This window comes from Lagenorhynchus albirostris, chromosome 17 (assembly GCF_949774975.1).
Source record: "Lagenorhynchus albirostris chromosome 17, mLagAlb1.1, whole genome shotgun sequence".
Lineage (NCBI taxonomy): Eukaryota > Metazoa > Chordata > Mammalia > Artiodactyla > Delphinidae > Lagenorhynchus > Lagenorhynchus albirostris.
Genome location: NC_083111.1, coordinates 41,541,650 through 41,563,090, shown reverse-complemented (window position 1 = coordinate 41,563,090; position 21,441 = coordinate 41,541,650).

Here is a 21,441-nt window from a genome sequence, read left to right as displayed (position 1 = left end):
CCCCTAACACCCAAAGAAATAATCTCACAGCACCCCCTAGTTTCTAATTTGCTCTCCAGTCCCATCTCTCTATCTAGAGAATCTAAGTAGAAATGACTGTTCCCAGTCACAGAAGGAAGTAACTCCCAGCACTCGGGTCTGAGAGCTCAGAGAAGCAGTGGAGAAGTGGACACAAGGGGATGTGGTATTTGAGAGAATAGACATGTGTGCCCTAAATATATCCAAAGGACACACTCGTGCTTTTTGACTAATTTATAATGATCCTCAACCTGTGCTTCAGCCCCTAATCCACCCTTTTGCTGGTCTTCCAACATTTTTCTGTTAGCAATTCCTTGAGCCTTTATTAGCTAACATTCTGTTTCTCCAGTAACACCTTGAGGGACAGACAGCCATCTAAGGGCAAAATCCAAGGATATATCATAGACACAGCTGGGGGAAGCATTCAGGGAGCTAAGCGAGTGAGAGAGAGGAGGGAGCCATGGGAGGATGTGGACGGGCACAGGACAAGCTTCACCCCCTACACACATCCTTGCTGAGGATGAGTCCTAACTGTTGTGTCAGGGTCCCACAGACATTGGGGACAGCAGTGTTCTGGAAAAGTCCCAGAACTGAAAAAGGACTTTCAAAATCCTAAGGTTTCTCCTCGTCCCCAGACCCAAGACTACCTAAAAACTATAGTAAAGATGGAAATATGTCTAAGTATTGAAAAGTCCTTCATTTCTTATGAGCCACCAAATGGATTTTTTAATTCTCTTTACTGCCTCCCCAAACTAAGGAAACACATGCAGATTGACCTCAACCAGCTCTGAGTGACAAGCAGAGAAAACAAAGCAGAAAAGAGAAGGGGAGGAAATGTGTTCAATTAAATCAGTAAGATTTAATTGCCCATATGGAGTTAAGCTGACAAAGGGTGATATCAGAGGACTGCTGGAGGTGGGACTATCTGCTTGCATTGGGGGCTGGGAAGGCCCTGAGGCTATTTACCCCATACGTATAATCCTTGGGCTTTGCTAATATTAATACCAGTTGAACTCCCATGTTAAATACCAGCTAGATTGCTCTCATGAGAGACCAGAAACAAGCAGCAACCTCCACTCATCCATTCACTCATTGGGCACCTACTGTGTGCCGAGGGTGTGTCCAAGCCTTGGTCACATTGAACTCCTCAGTAAGTCAACTGGCCATCTGCGGGTTATCGCCCTTGATAAGAGCAGCGCTCGTGATCTGGAACACCCCCTCCAGCCTGACCGTGAGCGCCTGGGAACCCAAGCTTCATTCTCTGCTTGCTCTCTTTTCACTTCTGCCGACAACACAGGGCCGGGCACCTGGAGGTGCTTGGTAGGTTCTCTCTGACCCATCATCTAGAAGACAAGTTCCCTGACTTCAGGATAGCATTTACTCCACTAAAGGAAACTTCTTTAGAAAGGCCTATTTTATAGAGTAGATTTCAAAAGACTGCCTATGTTCTCAGAGTAAGTAATCTGACATGATAAGGGCCACGTTCAGAGCGTCCCTAAAATGCAGGTACACGTGGTACAGGACACGAACAGACTCCAAGCCTGCAATTGCTTTGTTTTCACCTTGGCAGCCCTGGAGCTTGGCTCCCAGATTCAAAGGGATGATGTATTTTCCCATATTTATTATTTGCACTGGACTACTGAGGAAAAAAGCAGGGCAGCAGGCCGATGTGTCTCAGTGATCCTGCCAGGAATAACAGAGAGGCCTTGCACCAGCGACTCATTAGCTTATGGAAAACAGTTCCCTAAGGAAACTGCAGGGTGTAAATAAATTTAAAACATTTCAGCCTTTTGAGGCCTGCAGATGCCAAATTTGTAAAACAGTGGTGGCTCGAGAATGATGTAACATTCTGCTGCACGTCTCATAAATTTAGCAGAAGTTCTATAGTCCGTTAATAAGCAAAATAATGTGATATCACATACTTTTTTATTGAAATATGCATCACTTTGTTATTTATAAGAAGCAAAAATGTAGTTGGTAGGGTAAATTCAGTCTAAAAGAAGAGGATAGTTCTAGAGATATCCATGTATCTACCTTCCTAACTCAGGGCCTTATTAAAGGAAATCTCTTCTGTAGATGTTATCCCAAGCCCGAGTATATGGCCAAATCTGGCTACAGCTTCATGTATTATCCATGCTTCAAATGTGGTGTTAGAGAGTATTATACATGAGGGAAATAGGTGAGGCTTAAACCCGAACCTCTGATAGAATATATCTGTTAACTGTTAACAAGACACACAAAGAAAGCAGTATCTTTGAAGTCAAAGACAACCTTTAGTCTAATCCCTCCATTTCATAAACAAGGACCCTGAGACCAAGAGAAGCAAAGCAATTGGCCAGAGTCGCACTGCAGGAGAGTGGCAGAGCTAAGAGAGTGTTGTTCTCTCTGTCCACTGTTCGTAAGACTGACAGGATCAGGGCCGCACAGCCTTAGCACCCTGTCTGGCACATTGGGAACACTTGACAAATGTTGGCTATGACTGTCACTGTTACCGTTATCATTATTTCTGCTACCCCAATGTGCTAAGTTATACCGCTTATTTTCATCTCTTTGCCAACAATGATGACTTGAGAAGCTCAAACTAGGATTAGTTTTACATCTATTATCAGAACATCTTTTTGTAATAAATTTATTTATTTATTTTTGACTGCGTTGGGTCTTTGTTGCTGCACATGGGCTTTCTCTAGTTGCGGTGAGCAGGGGCTACTCTTCATTGCACTGCACGGGCTTCTCATTGCGGTGGCTTCTCTTGTTGCGGAGCACGGGCTCTAGACATGCGGGCTCAGTAGTTGTGGCACATGGGCTTAGTTGCTCCACGGCATGTGGGATCTTCCCGCACCAAGGCTCGAACCCACGTCCCCTGCGTTGGCAGGCAGACTCTTAACCACTGCGCCACCAGGGAAGTGCAGAACATTTTAAAGTGTTGTATCAAGTCAGTGTCATTCTTTAGATGATCCTCCCCAGTATTAACTCTTGAGTCCAAGAAACCCCATATACTCTCAGTTTCCCTTAATAATACATAACATACTGTTTCCCACTAAATCATGATTTATTCACTGAGTACCACCAGACTAAATTTTATAAACGTAGCTACTTTTCCATCATTGTAGCCTCGAATCCTGTGCATAGTATATGCTCATTAACAAATATCGGATAGTCGTGGTGTTAGATGATGGGGACACAAAAGCTAATAAGGCATGGTCCCTCTCCTTTAGAGTTTCGCAGTCTGATGAGGCTAATCCTTATTGAACCTATTTCCATTTTTAGCCCACATTATGCCTATATATGGTTGAGCCCATGTACTTACTTCTTCACAATATAATCCAAATTCCTAACATTCCAAGAATAGTCCTTAAGCAAGATTTCATCCAAGATTTGTCATAAATAATAGCCCAAACAATAATGCGCCACAAATATATTAGAGGAAGGTGAACTTTAAGAGGCAAATGGACAATTGGGCTATAGAATAAAAGAAAGCTACATAACACAGGCTAAATAATTAAAAGGCTCTATAATTTTTTAAGGAAGAGGAAATTAACCTAAATTTAATTCAAATCAGATAAAATGAACTTCTCTAAAGAATCAAGTTCTGAGAAGCTACTTGATCTATACCAAAGTTGCATAGTACGTGACTTAGAGAAGAGCCAAAGGTCTCAGCACAAGTTTATGAATCAGAATATGCAAACTAATGCCAAGAACTAACACCTGGTCCCAGGCTAAGGCCAGTCCCAAGAAGGGAGCAGCTGGGCAGCCTGGAGGTGCACAGTCAAGGTCCCGATTCATGAGGGACTATCCAGGGGGTGCTTCTCAAATATTAATATAGATCAGAGTCCCCTGGAGGACTTGTAAAAACACAGATAATTGGCCACCCTCAAAGTTTCTGGGGTAGAGCCTGAAAGTCTGCATTTCTAACAAGTTTCCAGATGATGCTGAGGCTGCTGGTCCAGGAATCCCTAGTTCAGGGAAAGCGCAACACACATGTCCCAAGACATATGGACAGCAAGGATGTACTATGTCTGCCTTTTTAAAAATTCCTTGAGCCAATCACCAATTTTGTATGCTATACATCTGAGTGACTCTTGAGCCAAAGAAGAAGATGAAAGAATTAAGAAACCATTCCGGTTAATGGGACAGAATGTAGGAAAATAGCCTGACATGGAAACCCAAAATTTTTTTTGCAAAAAACCTCCTGGAATAGAGAATAATCAGAACCAGAGTCAAAGGGGTGGTGAGTGGAAGAACTTGACAAGAAAGGGAAAAGTTGAGAGGAGAAATTGCACCACTGGAGCAGTGCCAAGGAACTGGCAATCCCCCAGACTGTGAATCCAAACCTTGTAACAGCCCCATTTACTGAGCACTTACTGTTATTCCAGTCCCTGTCCTAGGGGTTATACATGTCTCTCTGAAACCTCAGAACATCCTCTAAGGTGGTTATTGTCTCTCTTCTACATATATGAAAACAAAGGCTCAATAAGATGAAGTAATATCACCATGGCAGCTGGTAAGTGCTGGGCTCAGGATTCAAACTCATGTCTGTCTGACTCACAAGCTTGACTCTTATCACCCACCCAGTCTGCTTTCCTAATTCCCCTTCTCTAAAGAGGAAGAGGTATTGAGGGAAACCACAAATAGCTGCATATGGCTAGAAAGAAGTAAGGTATATAGAATAAGAGGGAGTATAGTATAGTGGCTGAAGCTTCAGCTTTGAGGCTGGATAGACCTGCATTCAGATCTGTGCTTCTCTACTAAGGAGCTATGTAGTCTTGGGCAAATCACATAATCTGATCCCAATTTATATATCTGTATAATGGGGATATTAACATCTACCCTCCAGAGTTATGAGAAGTAGTATGGATTTTCACATTAGAACTTCAAATTTTTACATCAGAACTTTAGATATTTTTACCTTAGAACTAGTATGTTTTTTACAACATTTCCTAGCAAATTGTAGCTGTTCAAAAATGAAGGTGGTGGTGGTGATGATGGTGGAGAAAAGGCTGGAACCCTAGTAGCTGAGGAGCTGGAAAGAGAACGTTGAACAGCTTTAAATATGTTTCAAGTCTCGATGTTTGAATCAAGCCTACACCCAATACAAAGAGACTCTGCCACTATCAGTTAACCAACATGAGATGTGGAAAATGGAGAGGTATCTGAAGATTGGAAGTGAACAACTTCTGATCCTAATTTTCAAAACAAGAATAAAATATACACTCCAGAAATTCTAGACTTTCAAGCCTATGGTTGAACGTGTACATGTGCAGTACTTGAGCACCACAATGGAGCATTCCTCCATAACTTAGAGATAAAATAAACAAGGCTTCCCTCTGAGGGTTATCCAATAAAATCAACATACAATACTGGAGTTGAGATCCGAAGTATTCAAGGTGACCTTGAAGAGAGACTGGCTCAAAGGCTCCAATGGATTTCACTGGAACCTAATGGAAGGTATTTACAGAACTGAAGGAAGAACGTAAAGGGGAGGCTGATATGAAATGTGACAGAATAAAAAGGAACAATGGGCAGTAACTCTTCCTTACTAAGAAGACTTTGCCATGATCCAAGTACCTGAACCTTGAAGACAGGAACTGTTCTATTCACCTTTGCATCTCCAGGAACCAGGAAACCAGTGCCGGGAACAAAGTAGCAACTCAGTACGTGAAAGTCGTACCGTATGTGTTCTGGGAAGCCAGGACCATGATGACAGCCTTCACATAGGAGTTCCCTGTACTCTGCTTTGACATGTCATTTGAAAATGTTCCCTGGTTCTCCATGACCCATACTCTGAAGTCCCAAGTCTCTCTTAGCCTGATATTCCAGCCTCATTCTATCCTCCTTTCCAGCTTGGTTTTCCATTCCTTTTCCTAAATCAACTCTCTCCTCCTGCCAAACTTATCTATTCATGCCCCCAACTAAGTAGCCTTATATTCTCTTGACTCTGTGTATTTCCCTACATTATTTGTCTCAACCAAAACTGCTCCCTCTGCTTTTCCTCACCTTCTGAGATCCTATCTCTAGAAACCTCCCCTGACCATCTCAGAACTTTCCATCTCCCACTTTCAAACTCCTTGAGCTCTTGTTTCTCTACCACTCATTCAGCATTCACCAAATACCACCTGGTGTTGATGTTTGTGTTTTTTCAAATGACTGTGTCTTACCTCCCTAGATGAACTACAAACATCACGTCTTATTCATCACTGCATCCTGCCTTGGGCCTTGCACAGACTTAGCACTTAATAAATGTGTGTTGCTGCTGTTAATGATGAAAAACAAATGCTTTGGTAATTCTGAGGCATCTGACATGCCCAATCCGCCCACACTCTGTGTCATTTCTTCCTCTGTAGGTAAACAATGTGCCTTCCACCAGCAGTTTCCACCGGTCCCTCCCTGTGCCCTGAGTAAGCAGAGACAAAGAGAAACACTTGTTATGTGTCTCAGACTGGTTGGGAATCTCCAGACTGTCAGAGGTTCACAGGGTTTCATATCCCCAATAGCCAACTCTGTAGACCTGCTTCTGGTTGTCAACCAGCTATAGGATCTTCTAAAAAGCATTTAACATCCCTGGGCCTCTGGCCCTAAATGTCTCTGCCCTTTCAACATGGGGTTGTCATTAAGATAAAAGAGATAATAGATCTAAAAATGCTCTGAAAAGTCTAAAGTTCTATGCAACCAAGAAGAAACCAACTTAGCCCTTTTAGGCCTCTAGGACATCACTTAGCCCTTGTAGGCCTCTAGGACATCACTTAGCCCTTTTAGGCCTCTAGGACATCACTTAGCCCTTTTAGGCCTCTAGGACATCACTTAGCTTGGCACCTTAGTAACCTAACTCCTTGAAAGAATTGTCCCCTTTCCTTAGAACCTAGTTCTGTTTTTGTTTTAATCAGAAAAAGACTAAAGCATTAGAGAGAAACTGGCTCAGAGAGGAATGCTTGGGCAGGAAGGTATTTTAAGAGTTCGTTTGATTGTGTTCATTTTCCTCTGTGGCCTAATTCTGAGTTTAGACATGCTGAAAGGTGTTTCTTTTCTTTCAAATGCTTCAGAGAATAGCCCTGAGAAAACAACAGGGATTGCTTAAACATGCAAGACAGCTGAGAACAAAAGGTCAAGCAGGCTTGGAAAACAGCCCCTCCAGATTCCTCCAGTTACACGAGCCATGGGTAGGTGGGTTGATTACACAGCATCCATCGACTGGCTAAGAGGAGACAAGAGAAAGCCATTTCCCTAGAATCCCTGGTAGTTGTTTCTTCTACTAAGAGATCGCTTCTACTAGTAAATGAAAACCCCCCAAAGAAGAGTTCTTTCTCCTCTACAGGTGCTCCTAATTACAACCCCGATGAGTAGGCCCTGACAGGCTTAGCTAAGTTACCCTCAAACACCTACTGAGTGCTTACTGTGTGCCCAGCAGGGCCATAAGTCTGGCCAAGCTTTAGGTTTCCTATATATAACTGGAAGGCATACCACAGTTAGAAAATACTTTGGCCAAAATCCTAGTACCTGCTCCACTGCAATTCCCCTTGACAGAGATTCTTCTTTGATATTTGTCCAACCCCATTATTTCATGCTGCTGATTGAATCAGGCCTCTCTTGAGAAAAGATATTGACAGGTGCACAAATGATCAGAAAAGCACATGAGAAGTGGACAAGAAGGTGCAGAAAACATAACAAGACCTTTCCCTGACCCATCATTGCATGAAAAAACAGCTGGCAAGCTTGTCTTGGTCAGCTCCGGCTGCCATAACAAAATACCACAGACTAGGTGGCTTATACAACAGAAATGTTCTCATAGTTCTGGAGGCTGGAAGTCCAAGATCAAAGTGGCAGCATAGCTGGTTTCTAGTGAGAGCTCTCTCCTGGGATTGGGGAGAAGGAGAAAGCAAGCTCTCTGTGTCTCTTCTTATAAGGGCACTAATCCTACCATGAGAGCCCCACCTTCATGACCTCATCTAAACCTACCAAAGGCCCCATCTCCAAATATAATCATACCGGGATTAACACTTCAACATATGAATTTGGAGGAGACACAATCATTCAGTCTATGCCAGAGCCCCAAAGCATATCCAGAGCAATCCTCCATATTAGAAGAACCAGCAAGCCCCACCTGTTATTTCCTCAACGATAACAGCCTTGGGTCTCCATACAACCTCCAATTCCATTGGCTTTCAAACCTTTAAGTGGCTCAAAAGCAGTAGACCCCAAATATGAGTCCCGAGCCCCTGCCCTCAGTCTTATTCCTTCATTTATTTTTAGTCTTAGAGATTGACAAATTATAAAATATTATATGCAAACACAAGCATAATAACCCATATACTTTTGTTGTTACACAAATACCCAGAAACTAAATTAAACAAATAAGACTAAGGGTGCAAAAAGTCTGATGGGCCTCTCCCATATCCTGTTTCTGCCCGAGGGGCTCCTTAATCTGAATCTCTCCCCAGAATGTGCTCTGATGCACAGGCATGATATTCAAAACACTTACCAACCAACCAACCAGCCAGACAGCACTCAGCAAAGGACTGGGCTGGGTCCTGGAGACCCCTACTGTGTCCAGACCATTTACCAACCAGGACTGAAGTCTCTCCACATTTAGCAACCAGTACAGCTGCACGCCTGTGTACTGAGACCTTGCCCTGCTGGTGCATAATCTTACCATTGAAAAGTTCTTCCCCAGGATTCGTGCTTGGGTTCAGAAGCTCTCACTCAGTACTCAGACCTCTCATCAGCAGCCCACTGTATTTCTCCCTTGTCTTTTCTATATGTTATCTGCTTATTATACTACATAGTAAACTCCTTTGAGAAGTCCACCCCACTGTTTCATCCACTGCCCACAAGGCTCAATCCCATGCTTTTGCACACAGTGGGTCATCAAGCAACACAAAATAAAACCTACCCTGAGCTTTTGGAACCACACAGATGATCTGGACATCACTGCCTGACCGTCATGTTATGGACTGAACGTTTGTGTCCCCCCCAAATTCATATGCTGAAGACCCCCAGTGTAGCTATTAATATATTTGGAGATGGGGCCTCTAAGGAAGTAATTAAGTTTAAATGAGTTCATAAGGGTGGGGTCCTAACTGGACAAGATTAGTGTCCTTATAAGAAGAGAAACCAAAGAGAGCTTGATATCCCTTTCTCTCTCTCCCCCGTCTCTGCTGCACACAAAAAAGAGGTCACACGACCACACTACAAGAGGCGGCCACCTACAAGAAAAAGAAGAGGGCTCAGAATGAAACCTACCTTACCAACACCTTGCTCTTGGAGTTCTAGCCTCCAGAACTATGAGAAATGACTTTTTGTTGTTCAAGCCACCCAGTCTATGGTACTATGTTATGGCAGCACAAGATGACAATACAACATGACATGCCCATTTCTTTCATTCTCACAACAACCCTATGAGGTTAGTATTATCATCTCCATGTAAACAGTATGAAAATCAAGGCTTAGAGAGGCCACCTAATATGTCTGTGATCACAGAGGCAGTAAATCCAGCATCAGGCTCAAGTCTCCATTTAACAGACAGCAAAGCCCATGGTCTTAACCACTAGGCTAGACTGTCTCCTAGAAGTGCCTCAGAATAGAAATCCTCATCCTTACTGCCACAATAACAATAGCTAACGGACACAGAGTCCTTACGTGTTGAGGTACTACTAAGCACTTCTCATTTAAACTCACTTCTTTCTCGCAACAACCCTTTGAGGCAGATGTAAACACATCCTCAATTAAAGAGCACCTAATGAAGTAGCCGAGGACATCACGACCCCCTTGCTTTAAACCTCATTTCTCCTTGTCGCCGCCTTCACCAAACATTTATGGTGAGTCAGGTACCATTTTGTTGGGTTGGGTGTGACTTTCCGAACGGCCTTAAATTCTTTCTGGAACAGGGCAGGGTGCACCCTGACTCTTCTTCTAACCCGCAGAGCAGCAAGATGTTAGAGCCCCACTGGACTCACAGGACGATGTCTGGAAAAGAACCAAACAAGATGCCCTCTGCTGGTAGCTTCTTGTTTTTTGACTCTTCACACGCAGCCCGCGGACTGGTACTGAGAGAAGCAAATCACATCCCGGCAGACGCCGGGGAACTGGTCCAACCCCGCTTTGCAGGCAGAGCCGCAGCCCTCACCCTGCCCTCTTCAGAGCTCTGGCAGCCCGAGCCGGCAGCCAACACCACGCTTCTCGGGTTCCGCCGAATGGCGCATGTGGACCAGTGCGCCATCATCCACCTTCCCCTGCCTCCTCTAGGATGTTAACGGAAAGTGCTGGATCCTTTTCCAGCAGGGGTCAGAAATGCAAGCCCTGCCTTCAGGGCTGACCCTCTCCCAAAGCTCCCAGAACGGACCGCACCTCCCCAAGATGCCCAGACTTCCTGGGGTGGCTGCATCCCTCTGCAAGGTTTCAGGGTAGAGTCTGACATCACAGCATGCCCAGAGTGTGAAGTAATAAATGGGCCATGATCCAAGAAAATGTCTTTCTTCCCCACTGGAGCCCCCAGAGTATCTATGTACCCTCTAAGAGAGGGTTCGTGAAGCTGAGAGCAGCATTTCCAGCCGCCTGCCGATCTCCACTGGGGAACCCAGCAGAGTAAGATGGCTGCTCCAAAGAGCAGCTCCACGCCCAATGCTGTGGCTGCCAGGGATGGGGGCTGGGAGAACGCATGGATTTTGTTTAGAAAAGAGAAGGCTTCCTTCAGTGCTTGTTACTCCAGCATTACCCACGGCGGTTTACTTCACGGGTGCAAAACTAAAGTAACGCCGCTGCTGTTCCCTTCTGACTAGTTATGTCTCTAAGGATCTGCCCCACAGTCCCCAAAGCATCTTCTGCTATGGAAGGTCAGCCCTGTCCATGCCCATCGCAGTCAGGACTCACCTGGTTTCACAAGAGAGGTCTGGAAAGGTCCAGCTGACCTAAATCTCTCCTCCTGCAAGAAATGCCTACCATTCAGTCATTCCTTTAGGCAGGGAAGCCAACCAGAACTAATTTAGGAGACAGAATTTGTCACTGTTACCAAAAAGGGCCTTGAGGGCTTCCCTGGTGGCGCAGTGCTTGAGAGTCCGCTTGCCAATGCAGGGGACGCGGGTTCATGCCCCGGTCCGGGAGGATCCCACATGCCGTGGAGCGTCTGGGCCCGTGAGCCATGGCCACTGAGCCTGGGCGTCCAGAGCCTGTGCTCTGCAACGGGAGAGGCCACAGCAGTGAGAGGCCCATGTACAGCAAAAAAAAAAAAGGGCCTTGATTATTTTTTCCAACTGGTAACACCTGTATCATGGGTCTGAAGTTCGCACACTACCATTCCAATGTGCAGAACTGTTGCTTCTTTTATCTTCCTATGTCTGAACTGAGCCTGCTCAAAAGCTCCCATTCCCAGGCCCAGTAGAAAAATAATACCTCTGCTAGTTACGTTTACCCAGTCTCTTCCCATTTAAAGCATTTTCACTGAGGGTAAATATTCTCTCGAAGTTCAAAGTTACTTCAGGGGTAACTTTGAAAGGTTTCTTTCTCCAAGGGTCTCCCCTGCCCCTCCTAACATCCTAATATCCCTTACTCCATTCTAACATGGCAAGTAAGGTGATGTTGTTTCCTCAAGGTGCTGAGAGGAGGGGTGCCCTGTGACCCTCTGTTGAGCACTGTGATGCCTCCTGGTTCCTGGGCATTGGCATCTGTCTACTGCAAACTCTTCTGAAGCATCAGCCACTGGGGACATTCGTGCTCTTTTTCCTTGGCTGGGATAGGGCCCAGGGACCCCCACTGGCTGAATCAGTCCCACCTTGGCTCTTGGGTGCATCAGAGTGTCACCCACACCCTTCTGATCTATGGACTGCCTACCTCAAGGCCCCCAAAGGCATGCTCACCTTGGCCCCCACCATGCTGACCCCAGGGGGGCAGGCTCACTGCTTCTCAACTGTCAGCTATTTTCTGAGTGCCCACGAAAGGCACAGAATCCAACCACACTTCTCACAGATCCAAGCCACGTGGTCTGCTGCCTGGGTGACTGCAGCAGCTACTCAGCAAGTCTCCTGACCTCCACCCCTGCCACCCACGGGCTATTTTCAACACAGTAGCAGAGTGATTTTTTTTTAACACCTTTATTGGAGTATAATTGCTTTACGATGTTGTGTTGGTTTCTGCTGTATAACAAAGTGAATCAGCTATATGTATACATATACCCCCTTATCCCCTCCCTCTTGCCCAAACCTAGGGGCAGGACAGGAATAAAGATGCAGACGTAGAGAATGGACTTGAGGACACGGGGACGTGGAAGGGGAAGCTGGGACGAAGTGAGAGAGTGGCATGGACATATATACACTACCACATGTAAAACAGATAGCTAGTGGGAAGCAGCTGTATCACACGAGCAGAGTGATCTTTTTAAAACAAAATTCAGGTCCCATCAGTCCTTTGCTCAAAACCCTCCAGTGGCTCTCATTTCACTCAGGTTAAAAGCCAAGGTGTGAGGCTGCACTGCGCGGACACCCGCTCCCTCTCTGACTTCACCCCTCCCCACCTGGCACTCTCACATCCCTCTTACCCCGCTCATCATGCTGGCTGCCTTGCTGACTCCAACTTAGGGCTGGGAGGGGAAAGGATGGAGAAGGAAGCAGAAGGCAGAATCAGAAAGGCAAAGGGTGTAGACGGAAGGGTCAGAAGCTGGAGGAAGGCAAACATGTCTGCAGGTAGCCCCATGGCTGGCAGACACTGGGGAGAGAGAACACCACGGAGCTGGTCCCTCTGCCTCTGTCCCCGCATCCACTTGGCCAAATGCCTGTTTCCTTCATGCCTTTGTTCACCCTCCCCTTCTCCATGTGACCTCCCCTGCCCATTTGATGCTGTCTACTTCCTGCCACTCCGACCTCATGAGGCCCCTCATCCTGTTCTACATTTCCATTCTTCCACAGCACTTATTACGTAACAAAACCTATAAGCTACTTACTTTTTTTGTCTGTTCGTGTATCTTTCTTCCCCACTCCCTCACCCTGCCTCCTTCCTCCAGAGTAAGGATCCTTGTTTTGTTCACCAGGGTGTCTCAAGTGCATAGAACAAAGCCTTACACATAGTAGGAATTCAATAAATGATTTTTCAATGAACAAAGGAACTTTCCAGATCCTTTTCATCCATACAGGAGCTGAAGGAGGACTGGGGGAGTCTCTCAGGCCCTTTTTCTGCTGATATGCTCTCCTGGGCTGCCATTCCCATTGCAGCCACCCCACGTAGTAGGGCAGAATCCTCCCAGAATTCCAGAGAGGCTTTGGAGACCCAAGATCTCCTCTGTTTCTGGCTTCTCCCTCACCCTACCCAGCATTTCTGTTCTCTCCTTGCTCACCATTCCCTCCTCTCCCCGTCTCAGGTGGAGGAACTTTGCATCCTGTCCTATTTTCTCTCTGCCTGTGCCTTAGGTTCTAATCCACTAAGCTTTATTCTTAATATGTAGTGGGAGTTGGAAATTCAGGGCTTCCTCTTGTCTTTCAAGAAAGCCTGGATTTCTGGGCTATTATCTCTTTATGGTCCCAAAGGCACATAGTCATTCCTCTGTTTTAGGCCATTCCTGCTCTTTCCCTCTCTGGGACATCTGGTCTAGGACATCTGGACCGTCATGACTGGAAGAGGTGCAGGAAGGAGACTGGCTGACCCATAAGGGTATGGCTTACTGTCCCCAAATCTATTCTGTCCTCTGCTAGTATTATAGAATTACACCTGGGCACACGGCTGCTCAGTGGAAAACACACTTCTTAGTCTTCCTTATGTATGAAAAAAATGTATACTTATATAAATATTAAATGTAAATATTTATATAAATATTATTCAGCCATTAAAAAGAAGGAAACCCTGCCTTTTGCAACAACATGAATGGACCTTGAGGTCATCAGGCAAAATGAAACAAGTCGGACAGAGAAAGACTAATATTGTATATTCTCACTTATATGTGGAACCTAAAAAAAACTGAATTCATAGAAATAGAGAGTAGAATGATGGTTGCCAGAGGCTGGGAGGGCGCATGGGGAGATGTTGGTTGAAGTGTACAAACTTCCAGCCATAAGATGAATAAGTTCTGGTGGGTGGCCCTAAATAGGCATTCAATGTGTGTTTATTAAGAAAACAAACAAATATAAATAAAATCTTTTTCTCAATAGAGAAAAGTCTTTCCAAATGTAGACTATAAGCAATGAAATTCATTCAGAGGTAAATAAACACAATTTGAACCTTCTCCTTCTACATGTCAGATCTGACCAGTGCCCCTACATCCTCATATTGTCCCTGACAGAGCATCTACTCTAACAGGTAGAAGGAAATCACCTTCCTCTGTGATGTCAATCTCACAACTTGTGCATGTAACTAAAGGTTCCCTTAAGTACTCATCTTCCATGAATTTAACTACATGCTTCTTGGACATATTTACAGCTTCAGCCTAGACCACCTTGGAATTGTAACATATTTCTTAGGTCTACCTAAAGTGTCATGCTGAAGCTCCCAGCACAGCCACTAGTCTTACCTGACTTTATAGAAGTTTAAGCCTATGCTCCTTCAACATTGACCCTGCAAACTAAAGAGTCTTAGTCTTCATAGTCATACCTCTGCAGGCTCTGGATTGTTCCACTGTCCTTCTCCAGGTAAGAAAAGAGGTTGCAGATTTCCCTGGAACACTAACACAAGGTTTTTGAGAAGAAGTACGAGCACCCTTCTTCTCCCCTCCCACGCATCTCTGCAAAGCAAATTCTACTCCCTCCCGACCCCACTTCATCCCCATCTCCTCTCTCGGCCACATACCCTAAGCTAACCTCAAATATCCCATCATCCACAGGTTCCATCATTTTCCAACATTTACACCTTAGCGTAAATACTTTTCCTAGTCCGGGACCCACAAAACAAGGTAGAAAGAAGAGGGGCTTTGAGTACCTGAAAGAACTGGGAGATCACCAGGGAGAGGAAAGACAGTGACTAGGAGGCACCGAAGAAAAAGAGACATAAGATATATTATCCCCTTGGACAACTACTGAATGCCAGGCACTATGGTAAATGATTTTATGCAAACATTTCATTTAGCCCTTTCCCTTCAAGACACACATTATTAATTCCATTTTCAAAGGAGAAAACTGGCTCCAATGAGGTTAAGTGACCTTTCATGAGGTCAACTCAGTCAACAAAAATTTTAAGTGCTCCAGGCACAGGCACAGTGGAAATTATTAAGGCACAATACCCATCTGTAGTAGACACAACCAGCTAAGGCCTGAGTTAGTAGATGAAATAACCAACATCTAAATACCTGGTGTCACATATACGCCTCTACACCTGCTTTTCCTGGAACCAGCCCTAATAAACATGACTCCATCATGTACTTGTGAGTGGTTCCTCTGAAAACCAGTGTTTAGCTTGAAGACAGGATGGTTATTCTCTCTCTGCACCAGCCAGGTGGGAGCCCAAAGCAGACACAGAGCATGAGCAGCGGCCAGAGCAGATGAGACAGAGCTGGGTGGGGGCAGGGGGGACCCGCCCAGCAGAGGTGACGCGTCCCACCTCCCTCCTCCAAATCCCTCTAAACACAGTTCTGCCCAAGAGCTTCTAAGAACCATTTACCAGAAAGCCCCACAAATAATAGTGAACAGTGTGCTTCAAGGTAAATTACTGACTCTTTGAACTGGAGAGATGTGCTTACTAAACTCAAGAAAACACCCAAAGACAAGAATGGACGTGTGCTTCCACGTTGCAGGCCCACACAGAGGTTGGGAACAGGCCAACAGATAGAGAGGTCATTGTCATCAAGATTTACATGTACCCAGCAGGAGCAGAAAGGCTGCAAGAGTTATGTGACTCACTGAAGTACAGGGTTAACTGATATATCATAAGCACATAAAACCAGTGATTTCTGAAGGTGACCATTAAACACAACATTCAATCTTCTTGAGTCTGGAAGCCATTCTTCAGAGTGTCCCAGTAAACCCCTTTTTATTATCAGCAACTGGCCTTCCTTAAAATATCCAAGCAGCTAGTAGCCTTCTACTGTCAAGAGAGACTCAGGGAAAGTGGATTTTTTTCCCCTTAAGAAAGTTATATTGAAGTCACTTATTTAAAAAAAACAAAAGCCAAGTAAAGGAAATTCTTACTTGGAAGCCAGGACTCTGGTGCTTTAGCAAGATACAATCACAAAACCAAGTTCCTTAAAACTGGGCCATGCCGACCACAGGCTCCTGCTCACCCAGTGCCTAGCTGGTGATCTGTGCTCTGAAACACGTGCTGTGTCTTTTACAGTTAGGTGATATATATCCCATAGGGGGAAAAGTGAAAATGACTGAGGAATTTTTCTAAAGTTCAATTACTTTGCAAGGATAAGGATAAATAAATGTCTTCTAAAACTTCAGAGGTGATCCTATAGAGGAAGCAGACATTGGAAAATGAGAAAACAAAAATCCATTCTTATGGAAATGTAGAGGACATCTTCTTGAAGACTTACAAAGACTTGATGAGGACTTACAGTGCCTGCAGATACCTGCACACACAGCACACAACAGTGGCTGTCCAACTGTCATCCCCAATCACCTTTCTCTCTTGCTCATTCTCGCTATAGAGGCTGAGAAAAAACAGACACTTGCTTTCCATGCCTCTCTTGCAGCTAGAGTGGTCACGTGACCCACCTCTGACTAGTGAGAAGCATAGGAACGTCTATGGGAGGCATCTGAGAAAGATATTTTTTCTCTCTAATGAGAAAAAAGGGGCTCATTTTGCTCTCAAGTTGAGTGTTTGGTCATCTTGCAACTATAAGGGGCAGAAGATCAGGAGAATTCCAGAGATTCTGCACCAGCATCAGAATTCTACAAGTGTTCAACCAGTCCTAGAACCGCCTGCCTACAAGCTTATGAAATAAACAGTAAAACATCTTTTGGTTAGATCACCACTTGTTGGCTTTCATGTTACTTGCAGCCGAAAGCATCCCACGGGATACAATGAGCATCCTCTGTTCTCACTCCAAGCAGGATTTGGCACTTCATGGCAGATCCTAAAAAGCAAATCCCATTCTGCCAAGCATTAGAAATTAATGCAGATTTTTGCTGAAAATCTTAAGGAAACATGAAGGAGGATCCATGACACATCACTCAGTGAAAATTAATAAAAACCCAGAATCAGTCAACTTGTTTCCCTTCAGAGTCCCAGCATGCACCTAGTTGCCTTATTTCCTCTGGACATTTGTCCCATGCAGATTTCACAGCCTTGCTATCTTCAGTCTTCCCAACCTACTGGAAATTCCCAGTTCCCAGCCCCTTTTTTTGGTCTCCAGCAATTTAGCCCTCTCCTTAATTCTCCAATCATGAGTTCTTACACCTATAATTCTACTTGGTAAACAAAAGGCACTACTTAGTAGGATCTGTCCTATTTAGAGGACAGGGTCTATGGATAGTAAATAGCAAGTAATCCTTCTTTTTCACAAATACACTCTCTTCCACTGCTAGAGTTTGATTGGTTAACTGAGAAGGAAGGAGGAAGATGAAGGAAAAGGAAGAGAAAGGGGGAAGAAAAGAGAAGGAAATAGAAATAAAGGTAAGGCTTCCCCTCATTGCTTAATTTTCTACCATTAACCCCCTCCCCCCCCCCCCAAAAAAAGATACTTCCTTCTATTCCCCCTTCTATCTTCTGCCTTTTGGATCTCCTACCATTAGCTGAAAAAAAATTTGAAAGAACAACCTACACCCCCCATCTCCCTTTTCTTGCTTCTCATTCGCATCCTCACCTGATCTGTGGCTTCAGCCTCGTGACACAGCACTAGAACTGCTTGGGTAGAGCCCATAACTCTTTGGTGCCCAGAAGACCTTGAATGAAATTGAAGTACCATCATGACGGTGTGGTGCTCTTTCATTTTGATGTAGCTCCTATTACAAGCTAGCATCGTAAGGTGTCTTTGGGCTACAGCTCAAATTAAAAGCCCACAAACTGAAAGACCAAAACTATCACCTTTTAATCCCCCATTACTACCAGGCACACACACTCTCCAGAGTCACTGTATCCCCACAAGAAATTCGATGGTGACAATACTGGTTCAGGCCCAGAGGCTGGCGTCATAGCCACCCAGGACTCTTGCAGGTGGAAGCCAACGCCAAAAATGATGAAAACTGCAATCTATGACGCAACAGATGGCAAGCGGTGGTGGTGATGAGCAAACGGGCGAATGGGCTTTGAGGTTTTCTGAGATACTTTCTGCTTTTCACCCCATGGGTAAGGCAAGTATGTTCTGAAGAGATGGCTTCCAGCACTTTCTCACCTGACTGGAGTCACAGGTGCCAATGCTATGATCTCCTCTACAGGACACAAAAATACACCTTGGGCATCAAGAAGCTTTTGCCATTTTTTAATATTCTTTCTGAAAGCATAAAACCTTTTTTTCAACTTCAAGAGATTTCCTACCCATTGGGGCTAAAAGTTGAAAACCCAGAGTCTGGTTCTATCCCTCAAAATCACCACGGACTGCCTATGGCCAGAGGAATGCACGAGGCTGCTGGGCTTCCTTCCCTGGGCTTCTGAAGGGTGCTTCAGGATGGGGGCCTGGAATTTGGAACGTTCCTTTGTCTCACGATTGCAAATGGCATGAAATTGAATCGTGTGGAAAGAAGAAGGAAGGAGGAGCTGCCGGAGCTACAAGGGCTCTTGTCTTGCTGCATCACCACGGCTGAGCTTAGAGCTAAATGCCTTTTCCATCCCCTGAGGTCTCAGCTTGATCGGGTGACATATTGCTGGCCTCTTCTTACCCCAGCCATCACTTTCGACTCAATTTTTGTCAGGCATCATGAGGCCGAGGAAAAGGCTAGAGAAGTAAATCAGGCATCTGTTTATTCAAGTGTTTTTGGTTCAAGTTTTGTTTTTTTTTTTTTCATTGTACTGTGCTCTTTCCCAGCCCTACTTGTAGAAAGAGCAGCTTTGCCAGAAAACCTGGTAGCACCAGCTGCTTCAGAGGACAGGCATCTTAAATAGAGTCCAGAAGAGGCCAATTACCTGCCTGCTTGTCTGAGTAGGTTTCATTTGGTCAGTATGCGCTAAATGCAAGTTGCCTTGGAGGGCGCACAATGGCTCAGTTAATTTCATTTTATACACGTGTACATATGACGGGAATTCCCAGGAAGACACATCTTAAGTCTAATCTCTGTGTACGTTACAGAGCTGTTTTTTCCACTCATGTATGGGGAAAGTGGGGGAATCTGCTTTTTGCTAATTAAAAAGAAACAGAAGTGCTAGGGATACACAGCACTTCATCCTAGAGCTAGAACGGAAGGCTCATCTGCCTTGCTTTCATCACTATCCCTCTCATTCCTCCACTGGCGCAAGTCAAGCCTCCAAAGCCTCCCCAGTCCCCTTTTCCTGAGCCAACACTGCCTCCTAGGAAGGTGCTAGAAATTATTACGTGGAGCTGGTTCCTGTCTTTACACAGCTGAGTTAGTCCCATTGCCTACTCTCTATCTTACTAGAATCATATTTCAGTAAAATTGTCAAATCACGTGGGTCTCTCCCTCTAGACCACAAGCTACATGAGGGCAGAGACTAGGTCTTAGTCATATTCTATGCTCAGCCTCTTTCTTGGCACATAAGAGTCACTCTACCAATGTTACTTGAACCAAATTGGTCATTTTCTGGAATTAAAAGGGTTGAGTTCTCATTTTTTATATTCACCAAGCAAAGTCCTTGCTATCAGCTTCTCTCTTGTCTTTAGGAATCTCAATCAAAGCATTCAGGATTTCTCCAAAAAATTTTGTTTAGGTTTCTCTAAGCCAGTCCTGGTTTACTACTGTTATTTTTTCATCTGTGTCAGTGTGGTCCACTGAGATGGGATTACATGGGCAAGGACTGTACTAGGGGAAATACCTTGTAAGAGATGAAATGGGGAGGGAGCTAGGGAAAGCTGGGAGAGCCGTCAGATTGCCAGGCAAGTCTCCAGAGGGAAGGTAGGGCAGAAGCCTCCAAGACAGCCAGAAGTCTAAGGAAGGTTTGGCAAGGCAGTTGGAAACTCTGGAGCCAAAGTTGGCCACCAGAGGATTCACAGGTCTCCCGGGAATGGGGCTGCCTCAGTCTCCCTGGCACGTTCAGCCATAGGCTGGAAACAGCCTGTGAGAATCATGACCTTGACACAAACATAGAGACGGATTTCAGAGCTAAGGTCTTTGGTCAATTACCCTCCTGTGATTGGTGATCTGCAAAGCAGGCACATTCTCATGGCCACCCCCATCACTCTACGTGGGAAGAGGATCATGCTTCTTGCCCTCCCCTCAGCCAGATGAACCCCAAGTTTTGGTACAACAACCATTACAAACAAATCAACTGTCCTCCAGGTGGTCAGAAGGACCCAAGCTAAGTCACACTATGGTTCACGCTCTCCTACCACAACCAGGCCTGGGAAGTGACCAGATAGATGGTAAGAGCTACAACAGGACAGAGTGCCATCACATTTTGCCCTGTGATTCTTCTCTGCAGAGGGAACTAGTCAAGGGTGACTTGACAGAGCTACTGCTCCATGACCCCAGGGCAACGTTCACACTGCAACCTGTGCGGTTGGTGCCCCCTTGGGTTGTATGAGGCAACAGCCCACCTAGCGATGCTCTGGCCAAACACCCATAACCTCTGTCAGGCTCTGCAGAAAGCCGCCCCTCATAAACCTTCACTCCAAGTAAAGGGAACGTCCTTGGTCTGCCTACCAGACCCTGCTGTCCTCCTGCAGAGGGGTCTGAAGGCCTAGCAGAGCATATAACGACCCAACCTCTCTGCACTTGCCAGGCAAGGAGGTTCATCAAGGGCAAAGACCTCCCCATACCAGGGTCTGATAAAGAATCATTATGTTTCCAGCCTTTGTCTCCTTAATTGTTTTGAAAAAAAGAATGGAGCTGGCAATGAGAAGGGCTGGCAGCCAGGGTCCCTTACTCTGGTCTTCCTTTATTACAACACAGCAAACAGATGAGGCTGTCAGACGGGGACATGTCACATACCACCCCCTTTGCCTGCCAGCTAACCTAAGGCCAGATCATGCAACTCCTTCTAAGATAAGAAAAGGCCTCAGAGAATTTGTCAGTGAGGCCTAAATTGATCTTGAGGACCAGAGGGAAAACTGCCCCAGGCCATCAAAATGTCCACTTTGCTGTTCACCATAAGGAGTGTGCACAGGGAGAGACAATTACTTCAGCTTTTCTTCCTGCTCTCCCTGGCACAATTACTCACCTGGGCATTAGGGGGAAAAATGTTTCCTACCAAGTCCTCCACAAAGGCATCGGTTCTATCTCTAAATCCAGTATTCTGTTCACCCTCTCTGGGTACTCTGACAAGTCCTATGTCTACGTACCTTCACATAGCCTTGCACATAGGGGAGGCCAGAGGAGTGTTTGCTGAAATAGCTGCCCATTCCTGCCAACATCCAGTCTCCTCATGCTGCCTGTTTGCATTGAATTGAAATGTCATGTTTGTACTATATGG